We start from the raw sequence: 24,358 nt of genomic DNA on the forward strand, positions 1-24,358 counted from the left end.
CTATGTCTTTTTATAGGTGAATTAAGTCTGTTGCTATTAAGGGATATTAATGACCAGTGATTGTTCATCCCTGTTATTTTTGGTGGTAGTGTGTGTGTACTTCTCTTCTTTGGGGTTTACTGTTGTGGCTTTATCTATTGCCTGCGTTTTCGAGTGTGTATCTGACTTCCCTCGGTTGGAATTTTCCTTCTAGTGCTTTCTGTAGGGCTAGGTTTGTGGATAGGTATTGTTTAAATCTGGCTTTGTCTTGGAATGTCTTGTTCATTCCCTCTATGATGATTGAAAGTTTTGCTGGGTATATTAGTCTGGGCTGACATCCATGTTCTCTTAGTGTCTGCATTACATCTGTCCAGGTCCTTCTGGCTTTCAAAGTCTCCATTGAGAAGTCGGGTGTTATTCTGATGGGTTTACCTTTATAGGTCACTTGGCCTTTTTCCTTGGCTGCTCTTAATATTCTTTCTTTATTCTGTACATTTAGTTGTTTAATTATTATGTGTCGAGGGGACTTTTTTGGGGGGTCTAGTCTGTTTGGTGTTCTATAGGCTTCTTGTATCTTTATAGGCGTTTCCTTCTTTAAGTTGGGAAAGTTTTCTTCTATAATTTTGTTGAATATATTTTCTGTGCCTTTGAGTTGGTATTCTTCACCTTCTTCTATCCCTATAATTCTTAGGTTTGTTCTTTTCATGGTGTCCCAAATTTCTTGGACATTTTGGTTCATGACTTTGTTGGCTTTAGTGTTTCCTTCAACTGATGAAACTATTTCTTCTATTGTGTCTTCAATGCCAGAAATCCTCTCTTCCATCTCTTGCATTCTGTTGGTTATACTTGCATGTGAAGTTCCCGATCTTTTACTCAGTTTTTCTATTTCCAGCATTCCCTCTGTTTGTGTCTTCTTTATTTTTTCAATTTCCCTTTTCAGTTCTTGGACTGTTTCCTTTGTTTGTTTCGTTACTTTTTCATGATTTTCTTTCAGTGCTTTATTGTTTTCTTCCAGGACTTTATTGTTTTTTTCCAGAAGTTTATTGTTTTCTTGGAGGGCTTTATTGTTTTCTTGGAGGGCTTTATTGTTTTCTTCTAATTTGTTTGCCCTTTCCTCTAGTTGTTTACAGCGTTCTTCCAATTTTCTTGTCTTTTCCTCTACACATGCCTCTACCTTCTTCATGAAGTTACTCATAAGGCTATTTTCTCTGCTTCTTCCAATTTTTGGTGTTCAGGTCTAGATGTTGGAGGGGGGCTAGGTTCTGGTGATGCTGTATTGCTCTTCATTTTGTTGTATGTACTTCTGCCTTGACGTCTGCCCATCTCCTTGTGGTTCCTTCTTGGTCTTATCAGTGCACTTGTTTCAGAAAGAGCTGACAGATTCAGGAAGACTCTCTCTCTTGTCCAAAAGGGAGTTTTCTTGTCCAACTCTCTCTCTGGTCCAGAAGGGAAGTCTGGGGCAGGATGGAAGCTCTGGTCCAGAAGGGAAGTAGATTAATGCTTTTTAGAGAGATCCCCCCCCCCCAAAATTTTTCAAGAAAAGCCTTAGAGTTTAAGAGAATGATTTTTTTCCCCCAGGAGAAAGACCAACTTTTCCCAAAACTTCCCAACTTTAAACTTTGACTTCTTACACCCCTATTTTTGCCTCAGGGAGAAATTACTTTCTCCTGCTGCTTGGATTTGGCATTTCAGGTGTTCCCAGGTCAAAAGCTTCCATAGGAAACTTTTTCTTCCCCATAAGCTCAAAGAAGAGCTTTTTTACTTCCCGTAAAGCCCAAAGAAAGATTTTCCCCCAGTTTGCTTTCATAGCCCCGGAAGTTAGAAAATTGAAGAGTTTTTCTATCTAGTTGCCTTACTTATTTTTTCCTACACAATCTTACACTTCTAAGTTTTTCCTAAACTATATTACTACCCTATACCTTATACTTATCACAGATAGAATTTGAGAAAGGGATAGAAGATAGAAAATTTTGACAGAAGAGAATTTCGCTGCAGCACCGGACATCCTTCCAGTCCGCTTTCCTTTTCTCTCGAGGATAAAACACCTGCCTTCCAAAAATATATAAAAATATATATATTTTTTCATAACGCTGGCATGCCTTTCCACTGGCAGGGTCGACTCAGCACTTTCACCAAAAACTCTGTAATAAAACTATTATTTTCCTTTATCTTTAGTCCCTATTACTTTGTCTTAAGTCCCTGTTCATTTGTCTTTAGTCCCCCCTTTTTTGTTCCCACTTTTTTGCTTTAGTCCCTTTTTTTCTTTTTTCTTTAGTCCCTGTTCATGGCGCCATTCTGTGGGGCATTTACCCACCACCCCCACAGCTTCCCAGAGTTTTCTTGAGTGCGATCAGCAGGAAATATTAGATAGAAGGATTTATAGTGGAGAATCTTGCGGAGATAAACAGATAGAAAAAAAAAGGATAGCCTCGAGAGGGCCTGGAACCTATTCCAACGGGCCCTGACTGTCTCTGGCCCAGGGTTTTTATAGAGACACCAAGGGGTGGAGCAAAAGACCTCCTCCCCCAGCACAGCCAAGTGCAGACCATCTCTGACACCTGCACTCAGGTCCGTGGTCCTGATCATCCTCTATTCGGACCTGCTGGGTAAAGCCACAAGGAACCCAAGAACGGGCTCCCACAGCCTCCCAAACAGTCCAAGCTAATCATCTGTCTCACATTTCCAGAGGGCCTGCACCAGTTAGGGGCTCCTCAGCTATTGGTTCATAGTTCATGTGTTTTCACTAGTTTGGCTATTTGTCCCTGTGCTTTTTTGAATCATGGTCTCAACAATTCTTGCTCATACAGTCCCTCCTCTTTCTCGTGGATTGGACTCCCTGAGCTCCACCTGGGGCCTGGCCATGGATCTCTGCATCCACTTCCATCAGTCACTGGATGAGAGTTCTGCCACCACAGTTAGGGTGTTTGGCCATCCGATCACCAGAATAGGTCAGTTTGGGCTGTCTCTCGACCATTGCCAATAGTCTATTGTGGGGATATCTTTGTGGATATCTGGGGACCTCTCTAGCACTTTGCTTCTTCCTATTCCCATGGGGTTGTCAGTTATCATGGTCTCCTTTTCCTTGTTCTCCCTCTCTGTTCTTGATCCAGCTGGGATCTCCCGCTCCCCTAAACTCTCTTTCCCTCAATGCTTGCCCTTCATTATATCCCATCATGTCCAGTTTGCTCATGTAGATCTCATCCATTGCTCTGTTGTTGAGTGATCCCTGTCCTGTGTCTTTCTTATGGTCCTCTTTACTAGGTAACCTCCCTGGAGTTGTGAGCAGCAGTCTAGCCATCTTTGTTTTACATCTAGTATCCTCCTATGAGTAAGTACATACCATGTTTGTCTTTATGAGTCTGGGTTACCTCACTCAGAATGATTTGTTTAGGTCCATCCATTTGTGTGCAAACCTCATGATGTCATTTTTTTTTCTCTGCTGAGTAGTACTCCATTGTGTATATGTACCACATTTTATTTATCCATTCTTCAGTTGAAGGGCATCTAGGTTGTTTCCAGGTTTTGGCTATTATAAACAATGCTGACATGAATATAGCTTAGCAAGTGCCCTTGTGGTATGATTGAGAATTCCTTGGGTATATGCCCAAGAGTGGTATGGCTGGATCTTGGGGGAGATTGATTACCAATTTTCTAAGAAACCACCATATTAATTTCCAAAATGGCTGTACAAGCTTGCATTCCCACTAACAGTGGAGGAGAGTTCCCCTAGCTCCACATCATCTCCAGCATAAAGTGTCTTCAGTGTTTTTGATCTTAGCCATTCTGACAGGTGTAAGATGGTATCTCAGAGTCATTTTGATTTGCATTTCCCTGATAACTAAGGATGTTGAGAATTTCCTTAAATATTTTTCAATCATTTGAGCTTCCCTTGTTGAGAATTCTCTGTTTAACTCTACAGCCCATTTCTTAAATGGACTGTTGGGCATTTTGATGTCTAATTTCGTGAGTACTTTATATATTCTGGATATCAGTCCTCTGTCAGATGTGGGGTTGTGGAAGATCTTTTCCCATACTGTAGGCGGTGGCTTTGTCATGTTGACCATATCCTTTGCTTTACAAAAACTTGTCAGTTTCAAGAGGTTCCACTGATTAAATGTTTCTCTGTGTCTGTGCTACTGGTATTATATTTATGAAGTGATCTTCAGTGTCAATGTGTTCAATACTACTTTCTACTTTCTCTTTTTCAGGTACAGAGTAACTGGATTTATGTTGAGGTCTTTATTCCACTTGGACTTAAGTTTTGTGCACAGTGCCATGTATGGCACTACCAAGGCCAATTCTTTCTCAGCTTCAGGTGATAATTCTCTTGGACTATTTAAGTCCTTATCACCTTCTAAGGTTTTGAACAAATTAGTCAGTTCATCATTTTTTACCCCAATAACAGTTTATAGATGAGAAATGTCTCCAAATAAGCTTTGAAAGTCATTAAGAGTCTGTAGTCTATCTCTCCTAATTTGCACCTTTTGGGGTCTAAATTTTTTGTAGCTCTATTTTATATCCCAAATAATTAATAGAATCTCCTCTTATATCTTTTCAGGAGCAATTTGTAATGCCCAGCAAGGAAAAATTTTCTTTACTTCTTCAAAAATTCTTTCTAAAGTATCTGCATTTGAGTCAGCTAGTAAAATATCATCCATATAATGATAAATTATAGATTTAGGAACTTTTTTATGTATCACTTGCAATGACTGTTGTAAAAAATATTGGCACAGAGTTGGGCTAATCAACATTCCCTGTGGGAGGACCCTCCATTGAAATCTTTTAACCAGTTGAGAATTATTATAAGTAGGCACTGTGAAAGCAAATCTTTCTCTTTTTCTTATAAGGGTATTGAAAAGAAATCATCTTTTAAATCAATAACTATGAGAGACCATCTTTTGGTAACAGATTAGGCAAAGGAATTCCAGATTGTAGAGAGCCCATTGGCTGAATTACTTTGTTAATTGCTGTAAGGTCTGTTACCATTCTCCATTTACCAGATTTCTTTTTAATAACAAATACAGGAGAATTCCAAGGGCTGGTTGATTCTTAAATATGCTGAGAATTATGTGTTCTTCTACCAGCTCTTCTAAAACCCGGAGTTTCTCTATTTTTAAAGGCCATTGCTGAACCCATACAGGCTTGTCTATTAACCATTTTAAAGGTAGAGCTGTTGGTGTCTTTTAAGATCATCAGTTTTTGTGCCCTGTTCTTGTATAATATGGACGGCTGGTGACCACTGAGAATAGTGCCTTCTAATATTTCTCTCAAAAACATGTACTAGTTTATGATTTGTTTCTGAGATTGGAGGGATGTTAATCTGAGTATTCCATTGTTGTAACAAGTCTCTACCCCACAGGTTCATAGCTATGTTAGCCACATATGGTTTTAATTTTCCTCTCTGTCCTTCTGGACCTATACATTCGAGCTATCTTGCACTCTGTTTCACCTGAGGTAATGTCCCAATTCCTAACAGTTGAACGTTTACCTCCTGAAGAGGCCAAGTTGGATGCCAAAATTCTAGTGCAATTATGGTAACATCTGCACCTGTGTCTACCAGACCAGACAACACAACACCATTTATTTTTATCATTAGTTTTGGTCTTTGTTCATTAATAGAAGTTTGCCAAAAATTTTTCTTTATGTTTTCTCCTTAATTTCCTGTTCTCTCTGTTTCATCATCCTGAACAGCATGATTTATTCCAAGAGCCATTTGGTTATTTAATTGCTCTGAGTAGGGTTTTTCTCTATGGCTGCAGGAAAGGTTTGAACTGGATTTGCTATGGGCGCCTGCATGAAGCTCCTCTGTGAGTTTCCCAAAGACTGAGGCAAAGGATTACCCTGTCTGTCCCTTGTTGATCTACATTCGTTGGTCCAGTGTTTTCCCTTACCACACCTTCTGCATACTCTAGAAGGAATGGGCATTCTGTTTCCATTGTTCCTTGAAGAAACATTGTTTCTAGGAATTACCTGTTTACAGTCCCTTTTCAAATGTCCTTGCTTTCCACAGCCAAAACATCTAACATTCCTCAAACCTTTTGAAATTGCCTCTCCTACCCACATATCATCATGGTCATGAGCCTCAGCATTAACCGTCCCTCTGATCCAATCTTCCAAAAGTGCAGATCTTGCCTTTAATGGTCATTTGCATTTGCATTCTCAAAGGCCAAAGATTTAATTATTATCTGACTAGCTTCTGAATATGGGACCATTCTCTTTACTGCTGAAGCTAGTCTTTGTAAAAAATTTGTGAAAGTTTCTTTTGGGCCTTTTATAACCTTTGTAAATGATTCAGTTTTTTCCTGGTTCCTCAACTCTGTTCCATGCATTCAGGGCTGCCGTTTGACATAAAATTAGGGTTTGGACATCATATAAACATTTTGTTTGTACTGAAGCATACTGGACTTCTCCAATAAGCTGATCCTGGCAGACTTGTATTCCTTTATCCCTCCATTGTTTTTCAATGTTTTTACCTTCATCCTTGAACCAAGTTAGCCACTGGAGCCTTGGCTGGGTTCCAAAACAGCCTGTGCCAGTTCCTGCCAGTCCTGTGGTACAATCCTATTATATGTTGACCAAGAGTTTAACATTTGCTTTACATATGGGGAATACATGCCATAAGATACTATTGCCTCCTTAAACCTTTGTAAATCTAACATTTCAGTTATAGCCCAAATATTTTGTGCAGTCATTTGATTAGGCATCTGCTGTATGGTTACTGGATAAATTAAGGGTGACTGTGTGAAACAGGCTTTCTTTCTATAACCTTATGATCCAATCTTGAAACAACTTCACTGTTAATTTCTTCTGTCTGAATTTTTACAGGTTTAACAAGTTTTTTTTAAAGCTGTCATCCTGGCATTTAAATTGACCATCTTTTTAAATAGTAAAATGAGGACAAGCATAGTAATAAATTGCATAATTCAATCAACATTAAACTTCTCATATAGTTGTTCCATTGTCTTACTTCCTAAAATTTCAAACAAAGCCCAATTTTCTTCCAATGTACACATAAAACCCATTTTTTTTAAATGTGGAAAAAATTTCTATTTTAAATAGTTTCCTTTAAAATATCTGATATGTTAAGTGACTTACCAAGTCTGCGCAGAACAGTAGAAATCCGAGGGAATTTCAAAACAGCCACCTAGTGCCTGAGGTGTGAATCCAGAGAGAGAGAGAGAGAGAGAGAGAGAGAGAGAGAGAGAGAGAGAGAGAGAGAGAGAGAATGCAAGAAAGCGTAGCCAGCTAAAGCTTAAATCCAGCCATGTGTTCCCTCTTGAGCCAAGTCAAGACTTGGCTCTGGCTTCCTTAAGCTCCGACCACATGCATTGGCTTTACAGGCAGGGGCCCTGTTCGGCAGGGCAGGCCTGAGTTGTTTTTAGCACTGGCTTTAAGCAAGTAGCTTGAGGTTAGTCTGGCCTGAGGCCAAGCAGACCTGGGCCCGGACTAGGGAGCTAGCTGCCCAGGTGGGAAACTGGACCTGCTGCCAAGCTAAGTCAAGCAGTTTTTAATAGATTCTTGTCACATTGGACGCCAAATGTAGATGTAACCAACTGTCTTATTAAATAAGAAACACCAAACCAATGCAAAGAAGAAAGCCAAGAGATCAGAGCTAAGATCCTTACCACCTGCTGCAGCTAGCCTCTTAAGCTAAGAGACCTCTCCAAAAGGGACCTACTTCCTGTTTGTTTGTCTTTATAGTCTTTCTGTTCTGCCTTCTCATTGGTTGTAAACCCAAACACATGACTACCTCGTTACTGCCTGTTTGTACAGACTTCCAGGTCTTCTATGGTATTGAGATTAAAGGCGTGTGTCTCCAATGCTGGCTGTATCCTTGACCACACAGAGATCTACCTAGCTCTTCTACCAAGTGCTGGAATTAAAGGTGTGCACCATGAATGCCCAGCTATGCTATGGCTTCCTATTAGCTCTGACCCCCAAGCAACTTTATTTATTAACATACAAATAAAATCACATTTCAGTACAAATAAAATACCACCATAATTTCCAACCTTCAGTTTCCTGCTTTGATTTCATGTCCTGATTTTCCTACATGATGACTGTAAGATTTATGATGACCCAACCTCTTTCCTTCCTTTATTGCTTTTGATTATGATGTTGGTCACATCTAAAGAGAAAACACTAGGATAATTCTAAAGTCTTCTGATGAGAGGATGATATAGGGCCTGTACAACTGCAACCACATACAGTTACACATACAAACACACACATACACACACACAGTCACACACAGAGTCACAATGTCACACATAATGAATTACACTTACATTTAGTCACACAATCCAAACACACACACACACACACACACATAGTCACACAGTCACACATAGAGAATCTGTCACACTTACACTTAGTAACACATCTAAACATACACACACAACGACACAGCTTCATATCCACATGTACAAACTGGCAGAGAGGCTGACTATGTTTCTTCCTTTCTTATTATGGGGTCAATCTGGTTGGCCTGCACTCACTGTGTAGGCCAATCCGGTATTAAACTATGAAAGATTTTTCTTGTCACTGTCTCCCTAGTGACTAGATTAAAAGTGTATACCACCATTCCTGACAATAACATTTCATCATTTTAAAAAATTCATTCACCAATTAATTTTTGGAAAAAAAATCTTTTCATGAAATATATTCTGATGATTATGTCCCTTCTTTTATCTTTCCTTAGATCCTTTCTCACTTTGAAGCTGCCCAATTCCATAACTGTCAGAGCTTTAAGGAAATTTGAGAGATTGGCTTCATGACCTTAATTTTCATATAGATAATGATTTAAAATTACATAATTGCCAAATGCATTTTCTCCTTTAAAATTGTTTGCTTTTGTCCCTATCTAGTATATGACCTGCATGTATGGTTTGTCTGTTTGTCTGACATGTCAGGACCCTCTCTTTTACACACCTGTCTTCAGTGACTGCAAAATTAGCCCTAGTTCTGTAGTCATGTCTGCCCAATGGAATTCAGCTTAAGTTTTCCTGATGTTAATTGATATGTCTCTGGATGAAATACAGACTTAGAGCACAATTAGGACTTCACAGTCATCTTTGGAAACCAGAGGTTCAATCACATTTGCATGGAGTAATATGTAGGTGTCATAAGAGTTCATTAATCTAAAAAAATCCCAATCAAACTAAAATGTATCTGTCTAGGTCAATTATCTCCATCTAGCATTTTCAATATATGTTTTAAAAGACTATTTGATCATATATCTTTACCACTACTTTTGTTCCCATTTTGAATATCAATATGTATAGAGTGTATAATTATATACTCTAAGTAGACTTATAAATACTTCCTTAATATGTAATATCTTCATTGTAAACTTTTGGAAAGTATATTTTATATATAATGATATTTTATGTATGTTTATGTATCAATAGCCATTATAATTTAAATGGCATGTCTCTGATTAAAGTATACTATAGTATTAAAAATCATTATACAATATATGTATTTGTTTTTTTATTAATGTGTACAATGTGTAGTGATAAAATCCTGGACAGTATCTCAGTTTGATCCTCAAAACTTAATTACAAAGCAGGGTGGGCTGGTTTATCCTAGCACTGGGGAAACGGTGACAGGAGGCTCTCTGAGTCTTGTCATCCAACCATTCTATCTGAACAAGTGAGCTCCAGGGTCAGTGTGAGACCCTGTCTCAATAAATAAGGTAGAGGTCAATTGAGGAAGACACTCAGAATCAACTTGTGGCCTCCACATGTATGTACAAACACACATATATGACCACACAGTCTCAGCAATTAGCATTTCCATTCATTCTAACATTGCCCATTCCCTCATAGTCTGTAGTCATTTAGAAGCCTGCCATGGATGCTGCAGACCTAAGCTCCATTGCTTGCAATGCAAGAGTCAAACTTTTTTAACTCACACTTGTTCCCTTTCCACTCTGCACCACTTTCCATCTGCACTTCCCCCTCTAGCTGTTGTCTTCCCCCCTCTGGCCATGAGTTGCCTCTTTTATGTCTATGGATGCGAGAAATGACATTTTTCTGTGCACAAATCTGATCTTTTTTTAATATTGGGATTGGTTCTTTTTTATATATTTTATTTTTTTTTATTTTACAATACTATTCAGTTCTATATAATAGCAACAGATTCCCTTGTTCTCTCACTTCCTGCCCCCTCCCTTCCCCCCAGACCACCCCCCATTCCTACCTCCTCCAGATCAAGGTCTCCCCCGAGGACTGGGGTTCTTTTTATTCTTACTTTTATTTTACAATACTATTCAGTTCTACATAACAGTCACAGATTCCCTTGTTCTTCCACTTACTGCCCCCCTCCCCTTCCCCCCAGCCAACTCCCCATTCCCACCACCTCCAGATCAAGGCCACCCGCGAGGACTGAGATCGACCTGATAGACTCATTCCGGGCAGGTCCAGTCCCCTCCTCTCAGATTGAGCCAAGTGTCCCTGTATAAGTCCCAGGTTTCAAACAGCTATCTCATGCAACGAGCCCAGGACCTGGTACCACTGCCTAGATGCCTCCCAAACAGATCAAGCCTATCAACTGTCTCACCTATTCAGAGGACCTGATCCAGTTGGGGGCCCCTCAGCCTTTGGTTCATAGTTCATGTGTTTCCATTCGTTTGGCTATTTGTCCCTGTGCTTTATCCAACCTTGGTTTCAACAATTCTCACTCATATAAACCTTCCTCTATCTCTCTAATTAGACTCACAGCACTCCACCTGGGGCCTAGCCATGGATGTCTGCATCCAGATTCCTCAGTTCTTGGATGGGATTTCTGGCACAACTATTAGGGTGTTTGGCCATCCCATCACCAGAGTAGGTCAGTCCCGGATGTCTCTCGGCCATTGCCAGCAGTCTTTTGTGGGGGTGTCTTTGTGGATTTCTGTGGGCCTCTTTAGCACTTTGTTTCTTCCTTTTCTCATGTGGTCTTCATTTACCATGGTTTTCTATTCCTTGTTATCCCTCTCTGTTCTTGATCCAGCTGGGATCTCCTGCTCTCTTTCCCTTGACCCTCGCCATTCATTGCTCCCACTCATGTCCAGGCTGTTCATGTAGATCTCATCCATTTCTCCATCATTGGGTGATCCCCGTGTCTTTCTTGGGGTCCTGTTTTCCAGGTAGCCTCACTGTTGATGTGAGTAGCAGTCCAGTCATCCTTGTTCCACATCCAGTATCCTCCTATGAGTGAGTACATACCATATTTGTCTTTCTGTGTCTGGGTTACCTGACTCAGGATGATATTTCTAGATCCATCCATTTGCCTGCAAACCTCATGATGTCATTGTTTTTCTTTGCTGAGTAGCATTCCATTGTGTATATGTGCCACAATTTATTTATCCATTCTTCAGTTGAAGGGCATCTAGGTTGTTTCCAGGTTTTGGATATTACAAACAATGCTGATATGAATATAGATGAGAAAGTGCTCTTGTGGTATGATTGAGCATTACTTGGGTATATGCCCAAGAGTGGTATAGCTGGATCTTGGGGGAAATTGATTCCCAATTTTCTAAGAAAGCGCTATATTGATTTCCAAAGTGGTTGTACAAGCTTGCACTCTCACCAGAAGTGGAGGAGAGTTCCCTGAGTTCCACATCCTCTCCAGCATAAAGTGTCCTCAGTGTTTTGATCTTAGCCATTCTGACAGGTGTAAGGTGGTATCTCAGAGTTGTTTTGATTTGAATTTCCCTGATGATTAGGGATGTTGAGCAATTCCTTAAATGTCTTTCAGCCATTTGAGTTTCCTCTGTTGAGAATTTTGTTTAGTTCTATAGCCCATTTCTTAATTGGACTGCTGGTCGTTTTGATGTCTAATTTCTTGAGTTCCCTATATATTCTCGATATCAGTCCTCTGTCAGATGTGGGGTTGGTAAAGATCTTTTCCCATTCTGTAGGCTGTTGCTTTGCCTTGTTGACTGTATCCTTTGCTCTACAAAAGCTTCTCAGTTTCAAGTGGTCCCATTGAGTGATTGTTTCTCTCAGTGCCTGTGTTACTGGTGTTATATTTCGGAAGTGATCTCCTATGCCAATACGCACAAGACTACTTCCTACTTTTTCTGCTAACAGGGTCAGAGTAGGTGGATTTATGTTGAGGTCCTTGATCCACTTGGATTTAAGTTTTGTGCACGGTGACAGATATTGATCTATTTGCAGACTTCTACATGTTGATATCCAGTTATGCCAGCATCATTTGTTGAAGATGCTTTCTTTTTTCCATTGTACACTTTTGGCTTATTTGTGAAAAATCATATGTTCATCGGTGTGTGGGTTAATGTCGGGGTCTTCAATTTGATTCCATTGGTCCACATGTTGGTTTTTATGCCAATACCAAGCTGTTTTTAATAATGTAGCTCTATAGTAGAGCTTGAAGTCAGGGATTGTGATGCCTCCAGAGGTTGTTTTATTGTACAGCATTCTTTTGGCTATCCTGGGTTATTTTTGTTTTTCCATATGAACTTGAGTATTATTCTTTCCAGGTCTGTGAAGAATTGTGTTGGTATTTTGATTGGGGTTGCATTGAATCTGTAGATTGCTTTTGGTAAAATTGCCATTTTTACTATGTTGGTCCTGCCTATCCATGAGCATGGGAGACCATTCCATTTTCTGACATCTTCTTCAATTTCTTTTTTCAGGGACTTAAAGTTCTTGTCATATAGATCCTTCACTTGCTTGGTTAGTGTTACTCCAAGGTTTTTTATGTCATTTGTGGCTATTGTAAAGGGTGATGTATCTCTGATTTCCTTCTCAGCTTCTTTGTCCATTGTATATAGGAGGGCTACTGAATTTTTTGAGTTGATCTTGTATCCTGCTATGTTGCTGAAGGTGTTTATAAGCTTTATCAGTTCCTGGGTGGAATCATTGGGGTCACTCAAATATACTATCATGTCATCTGCAAATAGGGAAAGCTTGACTTCTTCCCTTCCAATTTGTATCCCCTTAATCTCCTTATGTTTTCTTATTGCTCTGGCTAGAACTTCAAGTACTATATTGAATAAGTGTGGGGAGAGTGACAACCTTGCCTCGTTCCTGATTTTAGTGGAATTGCTTTGAGTTTCTCTCCATTTAATTTTATGTAGGCTGTTGGCTTGCTGTAAATTGCCTTTATTATGTTTAGGTATGTTCCCTGTACTCCTTGATCACTCCCAGACTTTTACCATGAAGGGGTGTTGGATTTTGTCAAATGCCTTTTCTGCATCTAGTGAGATGATTATGTGTTTTTTTCTTTGAGTTTGTTTATATGGTGTATTACATTGATGGACTTTCATATGTTGAACCACTCTTGCATCCCTGGGATGAAGCCTACTTGATCATGGTGGATAATTGTATTGATGTGTTCTTGGAGTCTGTTTGCCAGTATTTTATTGAGTATTTTTGCATCAATGTTCATGAAGGAGATTGATTGGTCTGTTGTTCTCTTTCTTTGTTGTATCCTTGTTTAGTTTGGGAATCAGGGTAATTGTAGCCTCATAGAAGGAGTTTGGTAATGTTCCTTCTGTTTCTATTATGTGGAACAATTTAGAGAGTATTGGTATTAACTCTTCTTTGAAGATCTGTTAGAATTCTGCGCTAAAACCATCTGGTCCTGGGCGTTTTTTGGTTGGGAGACTTTTAATGACTGTTTCTATTTTCTTAGGGATTATTGGACTATTTAAATAGTTCATCTGGTCTTGATTTAACTTAGATATGTGGTAACTATTCAGAAAATTGTCCATTTCTTTTAGGATTTCCAGTTTTGTGGAGTAGAGTTTTTTTGAAATATGACCTGATAATTCTCTGGATTTCTTCAATGTCTGTTGTTATAGCCCCCTTTTCATTTCTGATTTTGTTGATTTGGATTCTCTGTCTCTGTCTTTTGGTTAGTTTGGATAAGGGCTTGTCTATCTTGTTGATTTTCTCAAAGAACCAACTCTTTGTTTCTTTAATTTTTTGTATTATTCTCTTAGTTTCTATTTTATTAATTTCACCTCTCACTTTGATAATTTCCTGGTGTCTATTCTTCCTGGGAGACTTTCCTTCTTCTTGTTCTAGAGCTTTCAGATGTACTGTTAAGTCACTAGTGTGAGATTTATCCAACTTATTTATATGGGCATTTAGTGCTATGAATTTCCCTCTTAGCACTGCTTTCATAGTGTCCCATAAGTTTGGGTATGTGGTGTCTTCATTTTCATTGATCTCTAGGAAGTCTTTAATTTCTTTCTTTATTTCTTCCATAACCCATTGGTGATTCAGTTGAGCATTATTCAGTTTCCATGAGATTGTAGGTTTTCTGTAGTTTTTGTTTTTCCTGAAATCTAACTTTAAACCATGGTGGTCTGATAGAACACAGGAGGTTATTCCAATTGTTTTGTATCTTTTGAGATTTGCTTTTTGGCCAAGTATTTGGTCGATTTTAGAGAAAGTTCCATGGGGTGCTGAGAAGAAGGTATATTCTTTTTTGGATGGAATGTTCTGTAGATATCTATTAGGTCCATTTGGGTCATGACATCAGTTAAGTCCTTTATTTCTCTGTTACGTTTTGATTTGGGAGATCTGTCCATTGGTGAAAGTGGGGTGTTGAGATCTCCCACTATTAATGTGTGGCGTTTTATATGTGGTTTAAGCTTTATTAATATTTCTTTTCCATATGTGGGTGCCCTTGTGTTTGGGGCATAAATGTTCAGAATTGAAACTTCATCTTGGTGGATCTTTCCTGTGATGAGTATGTAATGCCCTTCTTGATCTCTTTTGATTGATTTTAGTTTGAAATCTATTTTGTTGGATATCAGGATGGCTACACCCGCTTGTTTCTTAAGGCCATTTGATTGGAAAGTCTTTTCCCACCCTCTTATTCTTAGGTAGTGTCTGTCTTCAAGTTTGAGATGTGTTTCTTGTATGCAGCAGAAAGTTGGGTTCTGCTTTCATATCCATTCTGTAAGCCTATGTCTTTTTATAGGTGAATTAAGTCTGTTGATATTAAGGGATATTAATGACCAGTAATTATTCATCCCTGTTATTTTTGGTGGTAGTGTGTGTGTACTTCTCTTCTTTGGGGTTTACTGCTGTGGCTTTATCTATTGCCTGTGTTTTCGAGTGTGTATCTGATTTCCTTCGGTTGGAATTTTCCTTCTAGTGCTTTCTGTATGGCTGGGTTTGTGGATAAGTATTGTTTGAATCTGGCTTTGTCTTGGAATGTCTTGTTCATTCCTTCTATGATGATTGAAAGTTTTGCTGGGTATATTAGTCTGGGCTGACACCCATGGTCTCTTAGTGTCTGCATTACACCTGTCCTGGTCCTTCTGGCTTTCAAAGTCTCCATTGAGAAATCGGGTGTTATTCTGATGGGTTTGCCTTTATAGGTCACTTGGCCTTTTTCCTTTGCTGCTCTTAATATTCTTTCTTTATTCTGTATATTTAGTTGTTTAATTATTATGTGTAGAGGGGACTTTTTTTGGGGGTCTAGTCTGTTTGGTGTTCTATAGGCTTCTTGCATCTTCATAGGCAATTCCTTTTTTAAGTTGGAAAAGTTTTCTTCTATGATTTTGTTGAATATATTTTCTGTGCCTTTGAGTTGGTATTCTTCACCTTCTTCTATCCCTATAATACGTAGGTTTGGTCTTTACATGGTGTCCCAAATTTCTTGGACATTTTGGTTCATGACTTTGTTGGCTTTAGTGTTTTCTTTGACTGATGAATCTATTTCTTCTAGTGTATCTTCAATGCCAGAGATCCTTTCTTCCATCTCTTGCATTCTGTTGGTTATACTCGCATCTGAAGTTCCTGATCTTTTACTCAGATTTTCTATTTCCAGCATTCCCTCTGTTTGTGTCTTCTTCATTTTTTCCATTTCCCTTTTCAGGTCTTGGACTGTTTCCTTTATTTGTTTCATTGCTTTTTCATGATTTTCTTTCAGTACTTTATTGTTTTCTTCCAGTACTTTATTGTTTTCTTCCAGGACTTTATTATTTGCTTCAACTTTGTTTGCCCTTTCCTCTAGTTGTTTACAGCATTCTTCCCATTTTTATCTTTTTCTCTACATAGATCTCTAACTTCTTCATGATGTTATTCATAAGGCTGTTTTCTTCTGCTTCTTCCATTTTTTAATGTTCAGATCTAGATGTTGGAGGCGGGCTATGTCCTGGTGATGCTGTATTGCTCTTCATTTTGTTGTATGTACTTCTGCCTTGACGTCTGCCCATCTCCTTATGGTTCTTTTTTTGGCTTATCAGTGCACTTGTTTCAGACAGAGCTGAAAGATTCAGAAATTCTCTCTCTCTTGTCCAGAAGGGAGCTCCCTTGTCCAAATGGGAACTCTGGGGCAGGATGGAATTTCTTACCTGGTTGTGAAACTGGGGCAGGATGGGAGCTTTTGTCCAGATAGGTAGTCAGTGGTATGATTGGAGCTCTTATCCTGAAGGGAAGTCCAGGGCAGGATGTGCACTTTTGTCCAGAATTGAAGTCCAGGTCAGGATGTGAGCTCTTGTCCAGAAGGGAAGTCCAGGGCAGGATGGGAGCCCTCTCTGGTCCAGAAGGGAAGTCCGGGGCAGGATGGGAGCTGGGTGCCAGTCTCTAAGTCTCAGGAAGTGGCTGGGGTCTTGGGCAGATGGGCGTGGGGGCCTGGCGTGGAGATTGCAGAGGCTGCAGGGGGCTTAGACAAGGGGATCCTGCCCGGTGGGGCTAGAAGGGGACCTGCCCCATGGCCAGAACCTGTGGCCAAGTTGGGCGGGTGTTTCCAGAAGTGGCTGGTACCCAGGGATGGGGTCCGGGATGGGCCCGGATACTCACCTCTGGTCCAGCGGGACTGGGGTTCCTGACCTTAAGACCTTGTACATCGAAGGCAAATGTTCTACCATAGAGCTATATGCCTAGCCCTTCTATCTTTTAAAATGTCACTTTTTCCTATAGCATATTATGTTTTAATTACATTCTTTTGTTGTATATTCCTAAAACAAACATCAGCCTCCCCAAGTTTTTCTCCTTGATTCCCAGCACTTATGACTGATTGTAACAGAGCACAGAAGGAAAGTGTAAAGGGTCAGTTTTAAACAGAGGCTTTTATCTGTCCCATATTGTCCTGCTGTCACTTCAAAATAATCACTGAGAGGCTTATATCAGTTATAAATGCTCAACCAGTAGCTCAGGCTTCTTTCTAACTAGCTCATACATTTAAATTAACCCCTAATTCTTATCTATGTTTAGCCACGTGGTTCATGTATTGCTTCCTTGGTGGGGGCTCATGTCTGCCAGGCACTGTGGCTCTCTTCACTTCCTTAGTTTGGTTGTCCCACCCATACTACCCATCAGGCTAGCAGCCAATCAGCTTTATTATTATTATTATTATTATTTTTTTTGGTTTTTCGAGACAGGGTTTCTCTGTGTAGCTTTGCGCCTTTTCCTGGAACTCACTTGGTAGCCCAGGCTGGCCTCGAACTCACAGAGATCCACCTGGCTCTGCCTCCCGAGTGCTGGGATTAAAGGCGTGCGCCACCACCGCCCGGCTCAGCTTTATTATTAGCAATGAGAACAACACACATTCACAGCATGTAGAAGGACATTCCAGAGCAGTCAATATTCTGAGCATCATTTGCAAGAAAGTAGGAGTAGGGAGGACAAATCAATTTAATCAATTAAATGAACAAATAAAAACAGCGGAGGAAGAGGAGAAGGAGGAAGAAACTAAGTCCCTAGCTGGTGGCTCCTATCCAGAGTGGGGACTGCATGGTATGACGACATCATCAAATCTTATGTGAAGATGCCCCACAGCACATGCAGGAATTTCATTATTGATGTTCAACACCACATACCTGAGTGAAAGTTAAAAATAGGAGTGAACTGTTCAGATGAGCAACAGTGTCTGTCACACTTTGAAATGACGATGGCAAGGCTGCTGAGCAGTGTTCTCAGCTGCTGGTTTTCTGAGTCACTGGGGTCTTAGACAGGAAGGGAAGTTGGACTGTCTACAGAGGCTTGTTCAGGGGAATGGAGGCCCAGTCCGTGAAGTCAACCCCCTACTCACAGCCTATGTGGGTACCTAACCCATGAGCTTGGCTTTGTGATCACAGGATGCTGTGGTAACCTCTGCAATGCATACTGTATTATGAGAAAAACTCATCTCTCAAGAAAACATATAAACACCCTGTGATGGTATTGTGTTCCCCAATATATTGTGTACCCTAATAAAATTATCTGGGGTCACATAACAGAACAGCCACTAGTACAGAGGATAGAAAATGATGGCACTCACCCCTTTAATCCTAGCCTTCTGGAGGCATGGATCTCTGAGTTCAAAGTCACACTGGAAACAGCCAGGCATGGTGACATAGGCCTTTAATCCCAGGAAGTGATGTCAGAAAGCAGAAAGGTGTGTAAGGCATAAAAACCAGGAACTAGAGCTGGTTAAATATTCAGACTTTCGAGAAGCAGTTCAGCTGAGATCCATCTGGATAAGGACTCAGAGGCTTCCAGTCTGAGGAAACAGGATCAGCTGATGAACTGGTGAGGTGAGGAAGCTGTGGCTTGTTCTGTTTCTCTGATATTCCACCATTGACCCCAGTACCTGGCTCCAGGTTTATTTCTATTAATAAGACCTGTTAAGATCTGTGCTACAACACCCAGACATAGACACACAGACAGACATACAACAAGAGAGACATATTTACAAAAAGACATACATATAAGGACAGGCAGGTATATGTATATTAAAATCCTATATTATTTAAAATGTTCTTTTTCAATATATGTCATTCATTCTACTTAAAAACATGTAGGTATTTAGTGCACTGTGATTATATTGATCCTACTACACTCTCTTTCCTTTTACTCCTGATGATCTTTCTGGCGCCTGCTACACTCATGTCTTCCCCCTCCTTCCTTCCCAACCTCCCTCCTTCCATCACACCTCCCTCCCTCCCTCCTTCCCTCCCTCCCTTCCCCTCCCTTCCTTCCATCCTTTTCTGCTTCCCTGCCTACTTTTTCTCCTTCCTTCATCTACTCACCCAAAATTGAGATTGCTGGGTCAGGTGGTCTTGTGTATATAATTCTCCAAGGGACCTCCACAATATTTGCTAATATCATAGTAGAACCATGCTCCCATGTACATTGCACAGGGATCTCTTCCTCTCGATCTAAATACTTATTTCCATTCTGTCTTTTGGTAAATGGCATTCATTCCCTTGGTTATCATTTTGGTTTTAATATCCATTTCTCTGGTGATAGAGATGTTGGTCTTATGCAACCTCTTGTGCCTACATGGATTGGTCAAGATTAAGGAGCCCAGGCAGAGAACAGAGGGCAGGATGAAGTCTGTTCAGGAGATAGCCCCTCTCAACTCCACGTTCTCTGAGATACCTGTTATCCTGCTGACTCAGATAAGAGATAGAAATAAGTTATTCATAAGAAGAAAATGAGAACAACCTCTTGGATGGCACAGTATCCAATCTTTAACAGGGAGTAGTATTCTTGAAAAATTAGTATTTGGATCAAGGTCTCATACACATTACAAACAACTCTTTTTTAAGTACTGCCACAAAATTCTTATTTTGTGTACAAATTTTACATCAATGTCTACTATAATTTGATGTAGGTACTTCTCACCATAAACAAGAAGGACAATGTTGTTTTTATACAATTTTTATCTGTTTGTTCTGTTTTCAGAAAGTTTTTTTAATCTTTCTTTTTTTAATTTTATGTAAGAGATTTTCTTTTGCATATCAGCCACAGATTCCCCTATCCTCCCTCCTCCCACCCCCCAGGTTTCCCCCAAGCCCACCCCCAATTCCCAAGGCAAGGTCCTACCTGGGTAGTCAGCAGAGCCTGTTGCATTCATTTGAGGCAGGTCCAATCCCCTCCTCCCTGCACCAAGGCTTAGCGAAGTGTCTCAGCATAGGCCCTAGGTTACAAAAAGCCAGCTCATGCACCAAGGACAGGTCCTGATCCCACTGCCTGGGGGCCTCCTAAACAGTTCAAACTAATCAACTGTCTCACTTATCCAGAGGACCTGGTCCAGTTCCATGGGGGCTCCTCAGCTATTGGTTCACAGTTCATGTGTTTCCACTAGTTTGGCTATTTGTCCCTCTGCTTTTTCCAATCATGGTCTTGATATCTCTTGCTCATATAACCCCTCCTCTCTCTCATCAATTAGACTCCTAGAGCTCCACCTGGGGCTTGGCCATGGATCTCTGCATCTGCTTCCATCAGTCACTGGATGAGAGTTCTATCATGACAGTTAGGGTGTTTGGCCATCCAATCACCAGAGTAGGTCAGCTCAGGCACTCTCTCGATCATTGCCAGATGTAAAACATAGGATAACCAGACTGCAACTCACAACTCTAGGGAGGCTACCTAGTAAAGAGGACCCTAAGGAAGACACAGGGATTGCCCAGGGACAGAGAAAAGGATAAGATCTACATGAGCAAACTGGGAGTGAGGTGGGTAATGGAGGGCAAGGGTCAGAGGAAAGAGAGCTTAGGGGAGCAGGAGGTCCTAGCTGGATCAGGAACAGAGTGGGAGAACAAGGAAAGAGATACCATGATAAATGAAGACTCCATGGGAATAAGAAGAAGCAGAGTGCTAGAGAGGTCCCCAGAAATCCAAAAAGATGACTTCACTATAGACTACAAAATAACTCTTAAATTAGAATACCTCCCAGTGGTTGATGAGAAAAAAATAAAGAAATACATTATTTTTAATTAAGTGTATATGTTTTTGTCTGAGTAGTTTAGTGCTCATGGAGACAAATGAAGGACATGAGGTCCTCTCTACTTACAGGTGGTTATGAGCCACTAATTGCATGTGTCAAGAATTTACCATAAATATCCAGTAACTCCCCCCAGCACCTGGATGAACAATCACAAAATTTCTTCTCATATTTACTGCAAATCTATTCACAAGAGTATACATGCTACATCAAGCTAGAAGATTTTGGAGGGCATTTTTGTAAATGACAGCCAGAGACCAAGAGAACAAAAGGAACTCTTATCAAGTGGATGCTAAGAAATGGACCTCAGGGGGGGAAATTATGGCAGGATGTCACTGGTTTGGACAGTGCAAAGTGTGAAGATTAAAGAGATGGGAGAGATTACCACAAGTAATGAGTTTTATAAATGTTGACCACAGTTAATAACAACACAATCTGTTCTTCTCATATGGAGAGAATAGATTTTATGCGTCATCCCCCAAACAAAAATTGGTCAATCACATGTAGATGAATTATTGCTTAGGACTTTGATGTGAAAGCTAATTTTTATCAAGATACATATGTGTAAATTAGAATCTGTAAAAATGGTAATCAACTCTATCCTTTTCTGGAATTCTATTGATGTAGAGGAAGAAAACCACAGGTATTTCCTTTACCAGGGTGTCTTGGGAAAATGACATTAATTTAGGGAAGCTATTGTAGTGGGTAGCCATTCCAGCTTGGATCTGGAAGTTCCAACCCCCATTGAGACTCTGGCAACTGTCACGCCTACGAGGCGGGGCGAGGGGAGGCACCTGGGGACCTGAGAACTGGATGGGCCAGCGATCACTCTGTGTGCTCTCTCGGTGCCGGGACGCGGAATGGTGAAAGGTGGATTGTGCAGAACTCCGGAGAACACCGATGGATTGCAATACACCTTCCCCAGACCCTGCGACCTACCCATTACTTAATTTGTGAGTTACGCCATTAAATAAATATCCTTTTAACTACGTGGAGTGGCCAAAATAATTTCACCAATAAGCTATGGTTTCTCTATCATGTGTGCAAAAATAAAGAGAATGAATTGCGGATGTTTCAAAATTCTCAAGATTACCTACTGAACTGAACAGTAAATGAATGTCAGAATTATTGACTCTTCTTGAAATATCTGTATATAGAAGGAAACATATAAATATATGTGTGAATACATATATATATATATAAATATAGGTGTGAATGCATATATAAATATAGGTGTGAATACATATATATATAAACACAGGGGTGAATACATATATATGTATATATATATTTATATACATATATATATATAATTGTATCAAACTATGTGCCATTATCTAGGACAACAAGAATCAACTGCATAGCTGAGAGGGTTTGTGGGAAAAACCATTTGTGGTAGTGTGTGAACACAGAAAGTTGAATAGAATAGGACAGTAGAGGGGGCCCTCTAGAGGATATCCTTGCCTGGAAGAGGAAACCGCAGGTTCTGACATTGAAAGTTATGCTCATGCAGCATAGCCCAGAGCTTCCTATCTTCTGAAGAAACCCCATACTGGTTGTGAGAGATCTTGTTGGCCCTGCACCCCCTGCAGGTCATCAGTATCTCTATAGGGAGGTTTTTGTGCAGGCTCACACTGGAGTTCCCTCACTGTGTCTCTGGCACAGTAATAAGTGGCTGTGTCCTCAGTTTGTAGATTGTTCAGTTTTAAGAAAACTTGGCTCTTGGAGGTGTCCCTGCTGATGCTGAGTCGGGATTTGAGATCTGAATTATAACTTGTGCCTCCATGATTCCACATTGCTCCCATCCACTGCAGCCCCTTTCCTGGAGGCTGGCGGGCCCAGAGTACACCATTGCTGGTTAATGAGAACCCAGAGACAGAGGGACAGGGTCTGTGAGGGCTGCACCAGGCCAGGTCCTGACTCCTTCAGCTGCACCTGGGACAGGGCACCTGGGGACATACAACATCACCATCAGTCATACATCCCATAGATGACATGCCTGGGTCCCTCTCCTGAAACCCTGACCCACTTACAGCTTGGAAAGGTCACCAGGCAGAGGAGCAGCACCAGGACAGCCATGCTCTGCTGGAGGCTCTGGTGAGAAGGAGATGGGGCTTCTCAGCTAGGCATGGGCTTTCATCCTGAGCCTGAGGGCTGCTTTACATTGGGGGAGGGTCCTGAGAGGATAAAAGGAAGTGCAGGGCAAGGTTTCCCATTTCCCCTCCTGGTGACCTAGAATTGTATTGTGCTTCTTAGAGGAACTGGAAATGGATACTTAAGGACATTTTTCTTTTATTGTCTGGATTTTGAATCCCTGATAAACATGAAATAGCATGAATCAGACTGTGTTATCTAGCAAGCAAACATGGAAATGTTTACTCAAAATCAGTCCATATTCACACAGTGCAGGCAAAACAGGGTACCATGTCCTATAGGCATTTTTACATCTCTATTAATTTCTGAAGTGGCTTTTGGATGGAATTAGGACTCTTAGTGATCAGAAACCCTGCTTAAGATTTGAGGGAAAGAGAGCTTAGGGGAGCAGGAGATCCCAGCTGGATCAAGAGCAGATAGAGAGAACAGGAATAAGAGACCATGATAAATGAAGACCACATGGGAATAGGAAGAAACAAAGTGCTAGAGAGGTCCACAGAAATCCACAAAGATACCTCCACATTAGACTACTGGCAATGGTCGAGAGAAAGCCCGAACTGACCTATTCTGGTGATCAGATGGCCAATCACCCTAACTGTTGTGTTAGAAATCTCATCCAATGACTGAGGGAACCAGATGCAAAGATCCTCAGCCAGGCCCCAGGTGGAGCTCCTGGAGTCCAATTGGCAAGAAAGAGGAGGGATTGTATGAGCGAGAATTGTTGAGACCAAGGTTGGAAAAAGCACAGGTACAATAAGTCAAACGAATAGAAACAAATGAACTATAAACCAATGGCTGAGGGGGCCCCAATTGGATCAGGCCCTCTGAATAGGTGAGACATTTGATTGGCTTGATCTGTTTGGGAAGCATCCAGGCAGTTGGACCTGGTCCTGTGCTCAGTGCATGAGCTGGCTGTCTGAAACTTGGGGCTTATGCAGGGATGCTTGGCTCAGTCTGGGAGGAGGGGCACTGGACCCCCAGCCCTGTTAGACTGAATGCTACCAGGTTTGAGCTGAATCCCAAGTCGGAGCTCTTGCCCTGGAGGAGATGCGAGATCAATATGATGGACAAGACTCCACTCTTATTTCTGCCACAGCTTTCCCACCCAAAGGGAGACGGGTGGCTGCAACCTGGCTCGTGCGCCGAAGGGCCAAATAAGAGGCTTTCGCGGCTTTTTAATTGCTTCCTAGTCAGGGTATTTGTTCACAAGGGCAAGCCGGAAGAAAATAGATGATCTCATCACTAAAACCACAGAACTTCCATAAACAGGAGGTTTTTCCAAGGTCACCCGTAGATGGGGTTCATTGTTCACAGATTGATAGACATCTCTAGACAAAAAAGCAGCAGGTGGTAGGAGGTGTGGCTGTTGGAAAAAAAAAACAAAACCCAACAAAGAGGAGCGGAAATAGCTCCTCCTATTTTGACATCCGCTGCCTTTATGACATTCAGCTACAAAAACTCAAGCAATAACCAATTACCGAGATTGCCCACTGATCTCGAGAGGAAGGGACACTGCGCAATCTACAATACACTAAGTCGCTGG

At 40.8% G+C, this 24,358-nt stretch overlaps 1 pseudogene; it reads right to left on the reverse strand.

Moving 5' to 3' along the window:
* Window positions 1-22,190: 22,190 nt before the first annotated feature.
* LOC119089072 lies at window positions 22,191-22,779 on the reverse strand (annotated as a pseudogene).
* Window positions 22,780-24,358: the final 1,579 nt, after the last annotated feature.

The sequence above is a fragment of the Peromyscus leucopus genome, chromosome 14 (genome assembly GCF_004664715.2).
Source record: "Peromyscus leucopus breed LL Stock chromosome 14, UCI_PerLeu_2.1, whole genome shotgun sequence".
Taxonomy (NCBI): Eukaryota; Metazoa; Chordata; class Mammalia; order Rodentia; family Cricetidae; genus Peromyscus; species Peromyscus leucopus.